Source organism: Nomia melanderi, chromosome 3, assembly GCF_051020985.1.
Source record: "Nomia melanderi isolate GNS246 chromosome 3, iyNomMela1, whole genome shotgun sequence".
In the NCBI taxonomy this organism is placed as follows: Eukaryota; Metazoa; Arthropoda; class Insecta; order Hymenoptera; family Halictidae; genus Nomia; species Nomia melanderi.
In genome coordinates this window covers 4,676,414-4,696,407 of record NC_135001.1, presented here as the reverse complement: position 1 = coordinate 4,696,407, position 19,994 = coordinate 4,676,414, and the positions used below count along the sequence as shown (strand labels likewise).

At 38.2% G+C, this 19,994-nt stretch overlaps 1 protein-coding gene across 2 annotated transcripts in view; it reads left to right on the top strand.

Moving 5' to 3' along the window:
• LOC116432920 (uncharacterized) overlaps window positions 1-4,180 on the top strand; it is a 100,110-nt gene extending 95,930 nt beyond the window's left edge. Inside the window, exon 3 of one of the 2 annotated variants that reach the window (XR_012998145.1) lies at window positions 3,992-4,057. The gene's annotated coding sequence lies outside the window, so the exon portion shown is untranslated. Of the gene's footprint in view, window positions 1-3,991 lie in introns of both variants that reach the window. The other variant, XM_076365485.1, reaches the window with a different exon arrangement.
• The last annotated feature ends 15,814 nt before the right edge of the window (window positions 4,181-19,994 follow it).

The window sequence follows — 19,994 nt, the reverse complement described above, 5'->3', positions numbered from 1 at the left end:
GGGAAAGAAATCGTGAGACGTTTACAAGTGGAACGAGCACATGTATTATCAGACGAAGAAATATGAAGAAGCAAGTGCAAAGAGTACATTTAATAATAGATTCTAGAGGCCATAAACGAAGCAGAAGAGTGAAACGACGAAGAATGAAATATTTAAAGAGAAATAAACCTGAACTCTACTAGCAAGTAGTGTGAGTCAATGCATGCTGATGTTTATGGGAACTGAAATATTCAAGAGGAAGGACGGTTATGTAACAGTGCTTGTTAACCTTAATTTATAGAGGAGGGAGTTCGAAGGATGAAGAGAAAGGATCTAGTGAAAGACAGTAGTTTAAACCTGCGCGTGAACAGAAATGCGAAATTTTAACACGTTGCCGTATGATTTCATAGATTAAAATATACAGAATGGAAACAATGTAATATCGAATTATTTCATTGAATTGTTTTATTATTATTGCATGTTTATCTTGCCGAATCTCACCGTATTAGATAACATTATTTGTAATATAAAAATATTTGCAAATATTGATGGTTTAATTGACGGAATGTAACACGATTTCACGTAACAAAATATCAATTATTTCATACAATTGTTTTTATTATCATTACACGTTTATCTTGCCGAATGTTAGCGCATTAGACAACAATATTTGCAGTATAAAAATATTCACATATAATGATGGTTTAACTGACTGAATGTTGCACAATTTCACGTAACAAAACATCAAACTATTTCATTAAATCGTTTCACTATTATTGCAGTTTATCTTGACGAATGTCACCACATTCGATAACATTATTTCCAATATAAAAATGTTTGCAAAGAATTATCGTTTAATTGACTGAGTTAGAATAATTCGACTTGACCACCGGTGACCACCGGTAACACTCAACGTGTTAAATTGTAAAATGAAGGATAATATTGCATGTAATAATGCTTACAAGAGACAATCGACAAAGAAAGATTATCAGAATATTCGTATACGATAACAGAAACATTCTCAGAGATACAGAACGAAAAGAAAAGAAAACACAGCAACAAGTGCGAATTTATGCAGGATTACAAGTGAAGCAGCTGAAATATCTAACAGAAGGAAGAAGAATAAGCAACGGTATTTCCGGAACGCATTTTACTAAGAAAACAGGTAAAAGAGTGGAAGAAAATGGAGGTAGTAAAAGGTAGCAGTAGTACAAGCATACACATGTTCAGACTTATCAATATTGGAACGGTCAGAAAGGGGGGTGGGCAAATATTATTACTGTACTACACATTCTCATGCATTCGCATGTTCGGCTCCATGTAACGCGGTAAAATGTTACAACGGATATTCTAGCAATGTTTCTACCATCTCTAATACAGGAAAGATCTCCACGAAGAAGGCACTATTTTCCCTGCTATCTTTTCCAAATAAATCCCCTAGGAAAAAAGTCCAGAGAATGCTGCAGGCTGAATAAACTTTAACTGCAAGCATTAAGTTTTAAATGTTGCCTTCGAAACTTGATCACTTTTCACTTCAAATGCTATTTCTATCTCTTCTAACACTAGAACTATCGTACCAATTAAAATGACTGGTTTCTCCTTGTTTCTTAATTATTGATAACTTAACGCTAGATTTATTGAATAAGTCAATTTTACTCATATTGAATTTTATAATCATTATTTGGTGAATGTTTGGGTCGATTTTGATTGATTCAATTGATTATGGTTCCTAGTAATACGTTTTTAAACATTTAATTTCCTAGATCTAAATGGACGAACATCAAACTGTATGGGAACAATAGAATAAACTGTACAATAAATGTCCGTAAATCTAGTGTTAAAAGCATTGAATGTTCAGAATGATTTCGAAAACAAACACGTTCGCTCCTCAATTATAATATTTCCTTCAATCCAGTAAATCTTCTAAACGAAATATTAGCACAATGAAACAAACGAGTCATTGAGTTCCTAAATATAATATCGTAGTTTATAATTTCTAACAGCAATACCTATAGGATTAACACTGAAACTACAGAGCAGTTAAATTGACTTTGAAATTTCTCTATAGAAACTCGAAAAGCGGATCTATTGAGATTTCGATTGACTTATCACTCAGTATGCGTATTACTAAATCAATTTCTTTAATAATTTCTTAGAGGAACATCTGTTATCTTTCTAATAATTGCAAGAAGAAGAACTCAATGGGTCATTCTGACTCGTCTGGCAGTGATAGCGTTAATTTCATTTTCATTACGTAAAATACAGTATAACCACCATCACAAATATGTGACGCTGCTAGCGAACGTGTAAAATGCTCGGTAGTAGTGTCAAACATTATAATACTTTCCTAAACGCCGAGAAGAAGAAAGGAAACCGATGTAATCTCCATGAAACGGAGTTTACAAGGGAACCAGCTGTGAATATGATGAAAAAGGAACGTACAGAAATATAATGAACAAACGAAAGATGAAACGAGTAGAACGAGTGTTCTCCACGCGTTTCGAGCATTTCGGAACGAGAAGAAGGGGAGCAATAACGACGATACCATCGGAAGGCGGGCTAACGAAAAACAGGGATAACGTGAGCGCACAAAAGATGGAATATTTACGGAAAACGAAGACAAAACCCGGCGGCAAGTAGCGCATACCTATTCACGGTCAGCCGCACGGAAACCAGCTGGAGGAACAAATCCCTCGCACAAATGTGTATTTACCGTGCTTTGATGGAAAGTTTGTTGGCGCGTTTTATTCGTGGTATTGATTAATTATCGCGTGATCGCGTTCACAAGCGTCGCGTTGCCGTGGAACACCCATGCGAGAAGAAATGTTTTTTTTCATTGGCTTCCACTGTGAACAATTAAACGGATTTCTTCCAGAAATTGGCGCGTTACGTGCTTCGTCTGACTAATTTCAGTGATTTTTCAACGTTTGTATAAGATAGTATTTTGAATGCTATTTATATAGTTGCCAGGAGAAGAGAATTATAATATCGTTTGGGCGTTAAAGTGAACATGTCTGAAGCGAGCAAACGAATTGACAGAAATGTGATGTTACCGGGAGTCGGAATAGTGATTGGCAGGTTTGGTACGGTGCCAGGTTCTGTGGTATGAATTGGTACCTATTCTGAAGAGCTTAGGATGTACGTTAACGCTTTCTTGTCGACTGAATGGATGGATGAGTAGTTAATGGTTTCTTAGTTGGTGATTACTATGTAAATTAGTATGTTAAGTTTGTATAGTAAATTACTATAGTAAATAAGTATAATAAATTACTATAGTAAATTAGTATAGTACATAGGTGTGGTAAATTAGTATAATAATTGACATAGTAAATAAGCGTGCTAAATTAGTATAGTAATTGGTGTAGTAAATAGGTGCAGTAAATTAGTATAGTAAATAGATGTAGTAAATTAGTGTAGCAAATTATTATGATAATTGTTATAGTAAATAGGCATGACAAATTAGTATACTAAATAGACGTAGTAAATTAGTATACCAAATAACAATAATAATGGATATAGTAAATTACAACAGAAATTAATACACTAACCGATCGGTCCACTAGTACTAATCGCGAGCACTATATTTCCTTACGATAGTCGATCGGATCAGTCTATTCCACTGACAAAGAATATATTAAAAACTTCGTTTACAAACTCGCTGCGTCTTGAAGGCAACTGTACTTCTTCAACGTTTCTGTCGTGCTAGGAGGCGATCTCTCCGAAGTCGTAATAGGAGATTCGGTTCGAGCGACTGGCGCGATACGGGACTGCTTTTGAGAAGTGCTTAAAGCACGTGTCCCGATGATGGGCCATAAATTAAGTGTCCCATCGCTGGCGAAAGTCGTGCCTGCACTCGGTCACAGCCGAACCATCGCATAGTATAGATCTTGTATTTTAAACCGTATCACAATAAACGTACTTCTTATTTCCATAGAAATTTTACTGTTTCTGTCCACTGCACCTCCGATATAGACCTCAAATTACTACAGTTTTCATTTATGCTCGATTACAGGAGTCGTGTGAGGAAATTCAAGAATTACCGCGGGATACGTGCACAGTTTGCGCAAGCGGAACTAGTTCCCGTACGAGATCGGTTCGAGAAACTCCCGGGAAATGGTCGGACAAAGCGGCTGTGAAAAATTAGAAGGAAACAGCTCCGGGCGTGCAGGAACACAGCAGGTGGCTCGGTACGGGCCGCCGAAAAACGTTACGCGCTCGCTGCACGCGTTCGATTTTTATTAACCTAGCAATCTGGCCAACTGTTCCACCATGGAAACTCGAAACTAGTCGTGATCGAAGATAAACAACGACGGCCCGCAGCAATTTGCCTCCCCATCAGTGCAAGAATAATAGCTATATTATTGAAAATACCGCCCTCGTTCGTGTAACGTGATACTTTTTAGTTTGAAGTAAAGGAACGCTGGTGGTTGGTTCGTTGGGTATTATCTTGTGTTTAACCTGTTGATCGGATGTTTCCTCGAGCACAAGCTAAAGGAATTTCCAACGATCCGAAGAGATTTATTGTACAATGATCTATTCTGACACGACGATACGGCGAGAGTATCCAAAGGATCAGCTATTGAGGGAACATGCTTCCACTAGCACTAGAACTACCTATCGACGCTATTAATATGTAATCTCTCTAAGAATTGTAATAATAAATTATTTTCAGTTTCTTTAGATGTTTAATATAGTATTCAAGGGAAACTACTTATTTTCAAAATCATTTGGAATATAGAATGCTTTTAACGCGTTGACTGCTACGAAAAACAAGAATTATTCATTCTTTGATATGAAAATTCTTGTATTACCCTATTATCTAGTTATTTACGTCACAGAAAATTTGTATTCGAAATCAATTATCTCCCAAGTCTTAATTACTTTTTTGTAATTTGAAAGCTCCAGTCATCGGTGACCGTGGCAGTCAAAGTGTTAGGATACCAATAATTGTGAAACAAATCATCATTTTGACTGGTAGTTCCAGTATCAAGTAGAAACAGCCAAGAATGATCAGACGCATAAAGCAACCCTCATCTCACACTCAATGAAACTTCAAATCACATTTCCTGTCCCCTTCATACACCATACTACCCCTCCAAAAACATCTCACGCATCCTTCCAAATCAAATAAAACCTACCACAAACACCCACACAACAGACAAACCGCCAACAAACCAAACCTCGCATCCCCATTCGCTCCGGAAGACTCCGCGAACAAAGAAGCTCTGAAAGCGAGGAAGAAGTCAGCTCCCATCGGCGACCGTGGGAGTCAAAGCGTTAAGATACCAATAATTCCGACACAAACCGTCATTTTGACTGATAATCCTAGTGTCAAGTAGACGCAACCAAGAATGGTCACAATAAAGCAACCCTCGTCTCACACTCAACGAAACCTCAAACCAAACACCTCAAATCACATTTCCCGTCCACTTCATGCCACACTACCCCTCCAAATCAAATAAAACCTAACACAAACACCCACACAACAGACAAACGCAAGCAAACGAAACCTCGCATCCCCAGTCACTCCACCAAAAGACTCTGCGATCAAAGCAGCCCCTACGAAAGAAGTTAGCCGAACCCAGAGCGAGACCAAGGTTGAAGGACGAAGTCACGAGGAGCCAGCTAGCATGCAGGTCAGCAGGGGTAGCAGCGAGTCAGGGCGGTAGGCCGTACGCGCAGGGTAGGGCAGGCAAGGGCCGAGCAAGTTCGAGCGAGCGAGAGGGACGCCGTGCCTAACCAGAGCGAAGAGCAAGCGGGACAGGGTGGTTTCCGCGAAACAAGCGTGGAACGAGATTGATAGAGATAGCGCGTAACGCCTGGCCAGGAGGGTGGGGGCCGGCAAGGAGAGAGGAAGACGGGAGAGGCGGCGCCTGCGTGTTGATTCTTGAGAGCTCGCTCTCATCCGAAATCCAGGATCCCAGTCGCGAGCGCGCCGCCGATAGAAAACATTCGGAAGAGCGAGGACACCGGTCGCTGACCTGGCTGCCACCCGGCGAGAGTCCACCCTCTGTCGCTCCTCCTATCTCTCTTCTCCTCCTTTCTCTCTCTATCTCACTCCCTCGCCCTCTCTATCCCTTTCTCTCCGTCCCTCTCTCTCCCGCCCGCTCTCTCTCCACCTGTCACACTTTCCCGACCGACTCTCTCGCGCCAACCGGAGCCACAAGTTAGAATCCACGAGGAACCGGCCGGCCGGTTCGCCCGGTAGTTCCGCTCGACGCTCCTGGGAACGGGTCGCGTACCGTCCAGGTGCTCCCGCTTCCGGGACTAGTCCGCGAATCGACGGGGAAACGTTCGCCGCGGTGATCGAACGATGATCTGTGCGCTGATGATACCCTAACTAGCTGATCCCCGATACGTCCTCTTTGCGAGACTCTTCTGTTGTCAGGTCGTGGAGGAGAGGGTAGTTTGGACTGTGAAGAGAGTGTGAGGATTGACGATTGAGGATCGAGGATTGATCAGGTTTCACTGTGGATTAGGGGACTGGCCACAGCTTTCCAAGTTTTGTTCGGCAGTTGTGCGGTTCGCCGCGGTTTCTCTGGTTCTTCCCGTTTACCCGCGGCATGACGCCCCGGGAAGTTGCACGGAGTTGACCGGCAACGCGTAGTGGTTCCGCCGAGAGGAACGCGGCGAGCTAACTCGGGAATAGTGGCCGCGGGTGAGGCTCGGCCGTGCTCGCTGTGTTCGCCGCGGCGCGCGAGGACTCTGCGTAACCCGCGAGAAAGTTGCGCCGCAGTCGGGGGTCACGGCTCATCTCTTTGCCCCCGACGAGTGGAGAATGAAGGTGAGGCGAGACACGCTGGCCGGGTGACAGGGAAGGAACACAGGGTGCTGGGACTAAGGCGACCGAAGCTGGATGTCGGCTGCTGCTGGGCTCTTTGCGGTGAGTGCGGTTTACTCGTTGCGCGTCGGAGGAACTGTGTCTTTCGCGGACTCTTTGCGTTCCGCGGCTCGTGCTCGTGTGGGGTGTGTGTTTGCACGTGGTGCTGGGGTGAGTGGACTATGGGGCGAGTGGGATTTCCTGGAGGTTGCATCAAGGGTGCGATGGCTTCTGTGGATTGGACAGTTGATGGGAGGAGTGTGATGTGGAAGTACTAGTAGGTTTTTTGGTGTAGTTTCCATGTGTATTGCGAAGCATATGGAATTGGGGGTTGATGGGTTAAAGATCGGGTTAGTGATTGGTTAGGAATTCTTCGCGTTGAGAGAATTTGCACTCGGAAGGTGACTCTTATCATTCTATTCCACGCAGTGAAAATATAAAATAGATATTTAACACTAAAACTACCAGACGAGTCGAAATGACCCATTCCTGAATTCTTCTTTTCGAAATTATTAAGGATATACAGACGTTTCGCTGAGAGATAATTAAAGAAACTGATATAGCAATGTTCAAACTGAATGGCAAATCAATTGAAGTATCAATAGATGCACTCTTGGAGTTACAGAAGAATTTCGGAAAGTCAATTTAACTGCTAGGTAGTTTTAGTGTTAATCTTGAACTTTGTATGATGCCTTGATACGTGAAATAATGGAATAAAATAGCTTTGTTCTTCGATGTATCTGTGATTTCCTTTCGAGTTAGTTTCAGGGAATGTCTTCGCCTCGTCAGAAAATGTGAAACATATCTGGTGAGAAATTTCCGAGTGCAAACGGTTAAGTGTTTTAAATGACTGCTATGTAATTTACTATGGATGCTGTGAAACGGAATTTTCTTGCAAGTGGGGTATTAATTTGTTAACTACGAGTGTAAGCACTTTGACGATTTCGGTAATTGCGAGAGGGAACTAAAACCGGTTTGACAGACGTGGTAATTCTGATGATTTATCAAAAGGAAATGAATTTCATAGGTATCCGTTGCAAGTTTACCTTTACCCTTTTTGAAGTTCACCTTTGTTCGACGTTGATGGAACACTATTTCATTAAACAAAGGAATCGTATTAGATTGATTACTTTGAAAGAATGTTTGCCGTGTTGGTATTCGATATCTGTTTTTATTAAAGGTTTCATAGGTTTTAAATCTATTTTTATAAATAATATCCAGCCCTCATTATTCTTCTCAATTTACAAAAATCCAGAAACAAGTTTGATAGAATATCTAAAAGATTCCTTTAATTTCAACGAAGTCCACAGCTTGATTTGTTAATAAACACATTAAACATAAATGTACGGAAACGTTTAACTCATATATCACTTAGTGACATTCACATAATAAACGACGTGTAAATGCGTCATCGGTCCGCAACACGGTAGCAAATGGTATACGATCTGTCCGATGAAATTTGCAGGAGTGATAACTCAATAATGATCGTTCGATTATTTATTATTTCATTCATTGCGTTCAAATCGAAGCAAAATTCCGGAAAACAGTGACTCGGTTAACCCTTTGCACTCGAGAGGCGACTCTCAGTGGCCATTTGATTAAACGCAGCAAAATGATAAAATGAAAAATTCAAGATAAAATATTGAATAAAGTATTAACACGTTGACTGCCACGAAAAACTTCAGCGTTTTATGTAATACTTATTCTTTTGTAGCAAAAATAAAAAGGAATAATTATCAATTATTTGGTACACGATTATTGGGCCACGCTATAATCTAGTTATTTGAGTTATTAAACATTTTCATTTAACGCCAGTCACGTTACGAATTACAATTGTTTTCGAGTAATTTGAAAGCTCCGGTCATTGGTGATGACCGTAGCAGTGAACGTGTTAACACACGAAACATAGAAATAGAACAATTCTGCCCCATAATTTATGCAAGATGTTCCTTTATGTAAGTTGCAAATAGTATTGTCAATATTTCGTCAAAACTATTGTCGAGTGCAAAGGGTTCACCGAGGTTCGACTGTATTGACTAGTATTCTGTATTTAAACGGAGAGAGTATTAGAACATTGATTATCTAATTTAGTTAGGCAACTAACAGTCTAGTTAAGGAAATTCTCGTATATTCTGAGGTGTAATCGAAGAATGAGAATAATTAAATTCCAATTTAACTAGTTCTCTAAACTTGAATTAAATCTCGAGAAACAGCAACTCGATTAGTAGGTTAACTATCATGAAAATCTTGAGCAGTTTATGTAACACTCTTTCGTAATAAAGGGAAAGGGGAAGAATTATGAATTATTTGGTGTGAAAATTCTTCTATTGTTATCAACACAGTTTAAACATTCTTATTCAGTGTCGGTCGTCTTATATTATATAATTACTGTTAAGGAATTCGGAAGCGTCAGTCATCGCTGACTACCATGTTAGTTAACGTGTTAGTGGAGATTTTATTGTGTAAGCAACTGTTAAAAATCATTTTGTAGGGAACTGTAACGATTCAGCATGGTTTGATTCAGATTAAGTTGATTCAGATTAATAGAATAATGAATGATTAACAAATAATGCAGCTTGATAGAATAATAAATGAATAAATCATAAATCATTTAGTTTGATAGAATAATAAATGAATAAGTCATGAATCATTCAGTTTGATAGAATAACAAATAAATAATTGATAAATAATTCAATTTGATAGAATAATAAATGTATAAATCACGAAGCATTCAATTTGATAGAATAATGAATAAAGAATTGGCAAATCATTCATATTAATAGAACAATAAACTAATGATTAACAAATAATGCAGCTTGATAGAATAATAAATGAATAAACCATAAATCATTCAATTTCATAGAATAACAAATAAATAGTTGATAAATAATTCAATTTGATAGAATAATAAATGGATAAATCACGAAGCATTCAATTTGATAGAATAATGAATAAATAATGAACAAATTATTCCGATTGACAGCAGAATAATAAAAAAATAATTCAGTTTGCTCGAATAATAAAGAAATAAATGATTCACCAATAATTCAGTTTAACAGAATAATATAAATAGACTTTAAACCGTACGTTTACAGAAGCGAAATGGATTGAAGTCGCTCGCGGTTCGTCGAGGAGTCGTCCAAGGATTTTAACGGGTAACGAGGATCATCGAGGCTCCGAGAGGATCCAGAAAAGGCTAGACGTCGGCGGGAGCCGCGCGTAATACGCCAAGTGGTGGGCGTCGGAGCCTGAAAGCGATCTTGATCGGGACGCGCACGTGTCCACGTCACGAATACGGTCGAACAGGTATGTGCGTAAATAGACGATAGCATAAACAGAGAAACGGAATGTATTAATTTATTTAAGAAATCATTTAACCGTTTGAGTCCCAAGCGGCGCGATGGCGCTTTTCTGTTGCATTCTTAAAAAATGCTAGTCTATCGGTTCGTAGAATCAGATGAACCTTATTTATTTCCTTTTCTTCTAATTATTCATTTTTATTTTTATTATTACCTGCCTAAGACTGGAAATATGTAACGGTCGCACTATGTAAAATTTGTTTTTGTGAAAATAGGAAAGCGCCATTCAGTTTTTAAATTGAAAGGAAAGAAGTGCGATCGTGCTTGGCATTTTTCGACTGGGTTTCAGTAAAAACCGGCGGGACTCAAACGATTAATGTTACGATAGATTATTAATACATCGTGTGCGGGTCATTTTGTTCGTTTAAAATTATATCAGTTACATTCGATTCATTCCTTTATTATTCAACATATTTTCGGGAGTTTCCATTACAAATGGAAATACTTTCAATCATACGCAAAAGGAATGAACTATTTTTATAAAAAATCTGTTAATGAACTTATACAAGTACTTGTATTTAATGTGTTTATATTTTATTAGCGTTATTATCATTATTATTAATATCTTATTTTGTAAAGACAGAGATAGTACGCGTAATACGTAATCACTGATTTTTTGATAAAATTCTGTACGGTAGTAACCATTATAGTTGTGAGTCAGTGGAGGATCTTGTTTAATTTAATCTAATGACTTTGTATAAGATTGTTAAGTAAGAGAAAATAGGGAAACTTGTTTTTGATATGATAAAATAATTGAGACGCTTATTAGTAAATATGAAATAAATTAACCATATAAATGAGAATATAATAACGTCAATACTGATGAGAATAATGAAAAGATTTTTCGTAATTATACAATTATTTCCAATACACACATCATTCGATTTAATAACTGAAAGTGCTATGCCGTGTATATGGCGACATTGCTTCTCCAAAGGTTAGAATTCTGTAATTTCACTATGGCTTGATTTGATTTTGTTCGTTTGAACCGCGTTCGTTTGTTGGAATATTAATAGAGGATGGAAGGGGTAACGGGATTAACTCTTTGAGTTATGATTTCCGTGATAACCTCGTAGCATCTGTTTTGATGGGATTAATTTGGAGAATGGTGAAGATGATACTGAGCTGATGATTTTATAGGGCGAATAGTAAAGCAATTCTTTATTGGGAGTTAAACAATTTCTTTATTAAATATTTAGATTTTTTGTGGACTCTGAATGCTGATACGAAATAATATATTGCGTGATTCTGTGTAAAAACAGTTAACGGTTTTCATAGTTGATCACTTCGAAATCTCTTTAATACTGGTTAAAGGGGATGTGTACTTATATGGGGCATCATACAATTGATACCTATCGATTTCGATGGAATTCTACGAAAACGTAACACTTCAGGGAATATTTGAAACGTTCTTGCATAGTCAAAAATCATCTTTAGAAATTTTAATTTAAAATTATTTTTCAAGTTTAGTAGTATATTCTGAATTGTTTCTCCGACCTTTCGAATGACGATTATAAAATTAACCATAGGAAATGTCGAAAATTCAATTGAAGAAAATTGATTAAACCGAGAAAACAATTATAAGATAAAATTTCAAAAGATATCTTTTGACAGCTTCGGTAGAAATAGTGTTTATGGCATTATTACAGCGAGACTGACATTTCACGCGTAATAATTTAACGACGTCGCCATGGATCGATGGTATTCGTTGCGTGAACATTAAAAGTTAATGTCAGGGTTATTTTCGATACGTTGTCGATGATGCATTTCATTCACGTACGGTGTGATTCATAAAAGATGGAAAACCTTTTTCCTTATGATCGATGGAAGAACAAAATCTATCTAAGACAAATGAAGTTTAATTAACACGAGGTATCTCGTTACTTTCCACGAAAGGAACGATAATATTTTTTCTACAACTGTTTCAAACGTTTCTGTTGGACGTAAGTTGTCACTGTTTTCTTAATTGGACCAAGAACGTTGAGCGAAGTCTACCGAGAAAACGTTCACAGGCAAAGGGAAAGAAGCTTTTACTATAACGAGAATTTCAGGACAGAATTATTATGCTTTTTCGTAGGAACAAGGCTAATACGTTTTTAATAGAATATAGCCTAGCCCTTTCTTTCTGGTTTCTTTGTTAACACATTAAGGATAGGAATTTTCAATGAGATCAACTAATATCATTATACAAACAAAAACTCAGAGATCACATTGTTACGTAATATATTTTAAACAGATAATCAGTTCTAATGAAATTGAATATTTCTTTAAATGCTGTGGTAATTAGCAAAGTTGCTTAGCTAAGTGTCTTCATATAAAAACGAGGTTTCCCGTTACTAGTACGTAATCTGTTAATACCAAAACTACAGGACGAGTGAAATTAATCCACTTCAGAATGTTTATTTCGAATGTTTATTTCGCAAGTATTTCAATTATGACGGCGTTGTTGTGAAAGATCAATTAAATTTGTACATTTGCACAGATACGAGACTAGGATATCCATCGAATCTTAAGGAACGTATTGTTTTAATTTTTATGAAGAATTGGAAGTAAGTCACTTTAATTGTTTGGTAGTTTTAGTATTAATGGCAGCGATAGATTAGCTAAGGGAACAGTGGCATCGAATTAGAATGGGAATGAGTCAACGGTTAATTCGTCATTAGGTGAAAGTGGAAATTAAGATTGTGGAATGTTTGTTTAGTAATTGTCACGAATAATAGGGCTGTAAACAAAATTGACGGCCATTTCACGCGCCATATTGCAAAGTCAAAGGACCGCGATAACAGCAATCGTCTATTAAAGTTGTGGACAATGGACTCTCCTAGACAATGCCCTGTCCTGCGCAGACTTCCATAACTTCATTAATTCTTCAAACTGCTGATTTAAAGTCTTCTTGAGATTGTATAGATATCCCTAGCACCGTAGAATGTAACGAAGTAGTGGAAATCCAGTTGAAAGTTACTAGAATTTACTCGACGCAGGTAAATGTTACTTAAATTCTCACAAAACTAACGAACGCAGCTCAAGAATAGTCAACAAGACGTAATATTTAACTGGAGTAACCAAAATCCTTCAATATTAGTGGAAACGATTCTTTGAAATGATCACGTCACTTGAAATATGAAGAAATGGCATCGCAGAATGTAACAAACTAGTGGAAATCGAATTGAAAATCACTAGAATTTACTCAACGCAGGTAAATGTTACTTGAATCTTGACAGAACTAACGAATATTACTATAGAAATAGTAAAAAAGATATAATACTTAACTGCAATAACAAAAATCTTTGAATATTAATAAAAATCATCAATTGCTGGGAACCTGGCTCTCGTGACGTTACAGAGGCGTAGACAGTCATTTCGAGAACTCCAATGGAGCGTCCGTAAACGGTTCTTCCCACTTTTTGTCGCGCGAACCTATTAGTATACGTGAGCGCGTCAGCTAATCAGGCGCGAGAGTGACAATTTCTCTGCAACGAACCGTTCCTAAGTGAAGAATGTTGAACCCATTTTTAGTTTAATAAGGTTTCAAAAGAACGATGAAAACAAAGTAAAAATGACATTTAGAAAATTTAACATTTCGGATCTCACCACTCCGACGAGAGGATCAAGTTCCCTGCGACAAACCGTACCTAAGTGAAGAATGCCATATCAATTTATAGTTTAATAAGTCTTGAAAAAGAATGATTAAAAAAAAAGTAACAATCAAATCTACAAAATTTAATACTTCGGATCTAACCAATCAGACGAGAGTGCCAAATTCCTGCAACGAACAGTACCTAAACGCAGAACGCCGAACCAATTTATAATTTAATGAGCCTTTAAAAACAACGATTAAAAAAAAGTAACAATCACATCTGCAAAATTCAATACTTCGGATCTGACCACTCAGACGAGAGTGCCAGGTGGTTCCCTGCAATGAACGGTACACGCCTCATCGCAACCAAATCAAATAAACAAGCAACATTCAAACATCCCCGTTGCCGACTGCGAAATCCCGCAATCAAACGGTTTCACGGGTACATCCTTACGGTCTGTCTCTTTTTTCAGCGGGTATTCGATTCGCGGCATGAATATTCACGAGTAAACCGTCCGACGGAACGCGCCGCGGTGCGTCGGCTGCCGTCATGCGTCGCGAATAACTCCGCCGCGACATAATATTACGAGCCTGTGTACATGGCCGGCGTCCACAATCCAGTGCCCGCGACCTATTGTTCCAGGCGGATAATGCGGCCGCGAGAAACGGAGATATTTACATAAATATAAATCGTCGCGGACGCGCCACAGCCGTCGGCCGCCGTTCCATTCACTTCTGTCCGAACAAGTTCTAACGACAGTCGCGTCCGTTAAGTACGTTTTGTTAAATGAACACTGATATTCGTGTTCTTGTCTGCGAACAGGACACTTTCCACTGCTTTCGCAGTTGTGTACGAAGAAGTGACCTTCTTCTTTGCAACAAGAACGTATCGTTTTAATCGATGGTTAAGTAATTGAGCTAATTTCCTTTGGAAGGGAAGGAAGAGGAATGGAATTTCTTTGTTCATGGGAGTTTTGATTACTGGCACTTACGTTTGAGATGATGTACGTGTCTGACATGATTTTAGACAGTTTAAATCTTAGAACCCGTCAATTTCACGGATATCGAATATTTTAAACGTATTTCGTTAGAACTTTTGTCGATTTTGATTGATGCAATTTTACGAATGCTCATTATCCTGTTTTCGAAACACTAATTTTCGCGATCTGTATAAACAAACATATACTTGTCTAAGGATAGAATAAAGTATAGAATGATCCCCGTAAACCTAGTGTTAATTTACACGTGGTGTGCTGACTAAATTTCGTGCAACAGTTCGCACTATTTTCCCTTAACTGTGAAGGACTGAATTCGATGCCAATGCGATACTTCATTCGTGTTGCGCTAGGATGTGTCTATGTAAACATTCGCAGTGAATCTACCGGAAAATCCCGGTGACACGCAAAAGCTGGGCTTTCCTTCCTTACTATTAAAAAGAAAGCTACAACATTCTAGACAGCTCACGTGAATTTAAATTTGATTCTCTGTTCTTGACACTCTCATTTCCGCGATGTATATTGATAAACGTGTAGTTTTCTAGGGACGACAGAATAAAGTGTGAAATAAATATACGTAAACTTAGTTAATAATAGAGCTAATAGATAATTATTCGATTGATTCGGCGTTGTCAATTACAATTTGCTAACATTTTAAGTGACTCATGATCAGTTCAAATTTTCAGGAATTCCTATTAATTCATTTTAATTTTCTCAAATATTATTGTTCCCGACTTATCTTAAAATCTCGACAATAAATCCTCGTGACTACGGGGAAATCCTTCTCCACGGGTTTTAAGCTTACGCATTGGCGAGCTCATTAGCTCGGACAAAGCAAGGATACTTCGTTTAACACTAGAACTACCGGGCAGTCAAATAGCCTCGAAATTTTTCTGTAGAATCTCCAATAGTGCAACTGCTCCTGTCGAAAGACAACTTCACAAACGCGCAACTTTCGCGAACCTCGCGGAACCTAATTTCCTACGAAAGTCCTCGAAAATTCGCGAAGTTACAATAAAGTGTTTTTTTACAAACATCTTCCGTGCGACGACAACGTAACATTAGAAATGATTCATTTTGACTTATCTAGTAGTTTTAGTTGTTAATCTCTCTTTCGATGAATAAATTTTATGGAAATTCTTAGGTGAATTCTTTTCTTAGCTTTCTCGAATCTTTTTCTTGGACGATCCATTTTTGTCAATGACGATGAATCGCAGAATGATAGATAATGCATTTAAGTTGCTCGAGGAAAAAGTAATTTGAACGTTGACGGAATTTGTTGCAGACATTACATAAATTTCGGGAGAGGGAGCGGTGCCAGGATTGCTCGCGGAGAACATTCATAAGATATACGGCGAAGACGCTGTGAACCTAAGAAAGTGTTACCGTTCGCGTCTGAAAGTTCATAAAGCTACGTCCCCACGTGATGCAAAACGTGACGTCAACAACTCACGAAAATCGTTATAAATGTAACGTACGGCTCTTCAAGAAAAGACTACGCCATTGGAACGTCCCCAATATTTTTTAACGTATACCATATTTTTCAATCGAGTGGAAACCTGGCTTAATAGGAAACACGATGCCGAAAATGATAGAGATAGAAATACTTTTTTGCAAATTTCATCTGTTGATCACTTCTAGAAATATTCGTCGTTTACAATTTTTGTGACAATTTATAGAAATAAATATACACAAAATGAACTGAGATTGCACTATTAAATGACTACAAGGTTTCTCAACATTTTATCAAAATTTTTAATAAAATTCAGTATTAAAATTAAAGGACCTCCATAGACATAGATAAACGCTTCCAAATTTAAATTTTCAACCTTCAAACTTTCAAAAAATACAAATTTCCATAAGTAATCATTCACAAGACTATAGAATATTCTTTGTTCAGATGTTAATTAATACTAAAATTCCCTAACAGTTAAACTGACTTTTCATAATTCCTTTATAGCAACTTCTAGAGTGCATCTATCGAGACTTTAATCAACTCACAATTCAATTTTCCTAATGCGATATCAATTTCTCAAATAATTCCTCAGTGAAACATCCGTCACCTTTTCAATAATTACACAAAGAAGGCATCAGGATTGTGTACTTTTGACTCATCTGCTACTTCCAGTGTTAAACAACGACAAGAAACAGCGACGAAGTTGACGAGCGTAGAACAAAGGATGCAAAGTTGACCTCGTGAGCGGCGCGTTCGAAGATTAAACGCGAGGTTGAAGAATTCACGTGGACCGCTCATGCTTACTTGATGATACGTTACCGTGGTATCGAGCCCTTTTGAAATATTTAGAAACTATGTTTCGCGTACGTGCGATTGGCCGAAGAATTATCCACGGAAGAAAAATTGGCATGGGTTTGCTCGGCCGGGAAGGTGGGTCACTTTTTCTTAAGGGCGGCTTCAATCTCAGAGACGAGCCAAGAACAACGGGGCCAGTGGATAACGGGCTACGATAATGAAGCACTCGGTTCTGCGGCTGATGGAACGGCGCATTTAACTGCGGCGAAGATTGCAGGAGGTTCGGGCCTGTCCGCAATTCGCAGTCACTTAGACGAAACGAGGGTTACAGCGTTAACGAAAGGAACTGTGATCGATGCCTCGTAGAGGAACTTTCCGTTCGATCATTAGCGTTGGATTTTCGATCAGACATCGTTCAATCCCTTGTCTTAAACTTTTACCCTTGATTTATTTTCAGTGTTGATGGGTGTGAACTTGTGTTCATTTTTAGGGGAATGAAAGTAATTTATACCATTTGATCATTAGCGTTGGAGCTTTGATTAGACATCGTTCAATTCCTTGCCTTAAACCTTTGCTCCCGATTTATTTCCAATGTTGATGCGTGTGAACTTGTGTTTATGCTTAGGGAAATGAGTGAAACTAATTTACAGGTGATGGAATTCAAGGTTTTATACTTCTTTTATTTGTTACTATTATAATAGAATTCCTACATTCCTACTGAAACTTTTACATTCAAGAGTTCCTGCGTTCATAGGAGCAGAACAGTTTAACTATAAAATATTAATAATAACCACACCGATTTTCATTTCATGAGTCGAAAAGGCAAATAACAACGGTTACACGATTCCTAGTTCCATTTATTTCACAGCCGTGCTAGTTACAACCATTCGATTGATATCAATTTATTAGAAACAATAGAGAACTCCTGCATTTACCCAGAAACTCAAGGATGGACACCAGACAAATTAACTTCAACTCGAATACAATAACACTCGCGTCTTGCAATTTCCGCTGCAAGTTTTCGTTACGACTGCGATACCACGAAACATCATTCTACGAAGAAAAATTTCCAAATTCCTGCCGAAGCCGGTGACGATAAATTCAGTCAGTCATTTCCGAGCTGCATTGTCGAGCGTGAACGACCGGAATCCGGTGCGGGGCAGCAGCTTATTCGTTTAGAAATTATATGGAGGAGTTGCGGGAGGATTTTATTTGTATTTCCCGCGGAATTCGCGGCGAACGCGGGAGGAAGAGAAATTTATTCAACGATTCCTGAAAGGAAGCGGGAACGAGACGGAGGACAGAAATTTCGAGTCAACAGTCGAGCGAATTCCGCAGAACGTTACGCGGCTGCGGGCAAATTTAACGAATTAAAAAGAAGTTGACGTTGATTAAAAAGGAAACGACGCCACGCGGTGCGGGCTGGGGAAGGGGAAAATTAAAAAGTATAATTGGGGAGGAGCAGGCTCGTTCCCACATAGATTTTCGTTTGCTCGGGGCGGGATGGAATTTGTTCGACGGTGGAACGAGTCCGAGGAGCCCGGCTGCTTAAAAGTCGTGATCGAGGAGTCGCACAATGTGACTGCATTGTGGACGGAACGCCGTAATTCGACTATTCGCATAATGAAAATTGTCATCTTCTATTTTATTCTGCGACGCAAAATATGTATTGATATTTTACGAAACGTGATAATATCCCCATAAGGTGGACGAATATAAGCTGTTTAGCTTACGACTTTTGTCTAGAAAACTGCTTTGTACCATTTACACTTTCGAAGTTATTGAGTTTTGTCCATAAAATGGCCGCCTGTGGACACAATCTGAAAATCCGACTATTTGAATCATGAAAATTTAAAGTTACCATTGTGTTGCTAAATCCCTGTTATACAGAACGGATTTTATTTAAAAAATAACAATTTCGAGCGAATAAATTTCGTTTCTCTATTTATATAACGTTGAAATCGACACGCGAAGTATCCATTGTCATTGAAAAAGCTTCATTATATCCTCATAACATAAACAAAAACATAACCACGACATGTTTAGCTTTATACCTTACAACTTTTGTATGAAGCATTTCTTTGTATCATTCATGATTCATTCTTCGGAATTCTGGGGAATTTCGTTCGGATCGATCGTGCTGTATCTAAGGTGCTTATAGGTGCCATTTTAGACGGATTGGAGTAATTTTACGGTTGGCGAACGGGGAGAATTCTGGCTGAGAAAAGAGACTGGCGGGTGGGTTAAAGCAGTGTTTCTCATTTTTATTGTGGATTAGTAAAATGGTATCGGCTTGCTGTTACTGCAAGCATTGGCTCGAACACATCAGTAATATTTACTGATAAATTAACTCTGGAAGTGACGATATTAAGTAGTAAATACATTGATCTATTAGTAATTGTATACAGTAACTATCTATTATCTAAAGTTTGAACATTAATACCTGGGATACTCTGTACAATCACCAAACACATACATACAGCTATAACAATAAATAATTACAAATTCCATTTTCTTAAACTATTAGATATATTCACACTTAATACAGTCACAACTTTCCACAATCTCACAGATTTAATTTACGCTGATTTAGTGGCATAGAATAAGCTGACAAAGTCTGACATTTGGATATTAAAATTACAACAATAAATAATTACAAATTCCTTTTTCTTAAACTGTTAAAAATTCCCATACCCAATAAATTCACAGCTTTCCACATAATCTCACACATCTAATTCACTGGGGTAAAATATACTGACAAAGTTTGAACATTAAAACCCGAGACACCCTATACACCTTTTGGACGGATGTTTGTCGAATGGTCTATAGACTACTAGTCGATGAACACTGGATTAAACCAATGTACGATCAGAGAGACTACAGGAGAAGAGTGGCGAAGAGAATACGAGGGGAATAGCCTGCAGTGATTCGTTAGAAGTTGACCAGAAGCGTAAGGAGAGATCGTAAAGTAGTACGATATACGGTGTGTCCAGTAGAACGAGTGTGTCTGCGG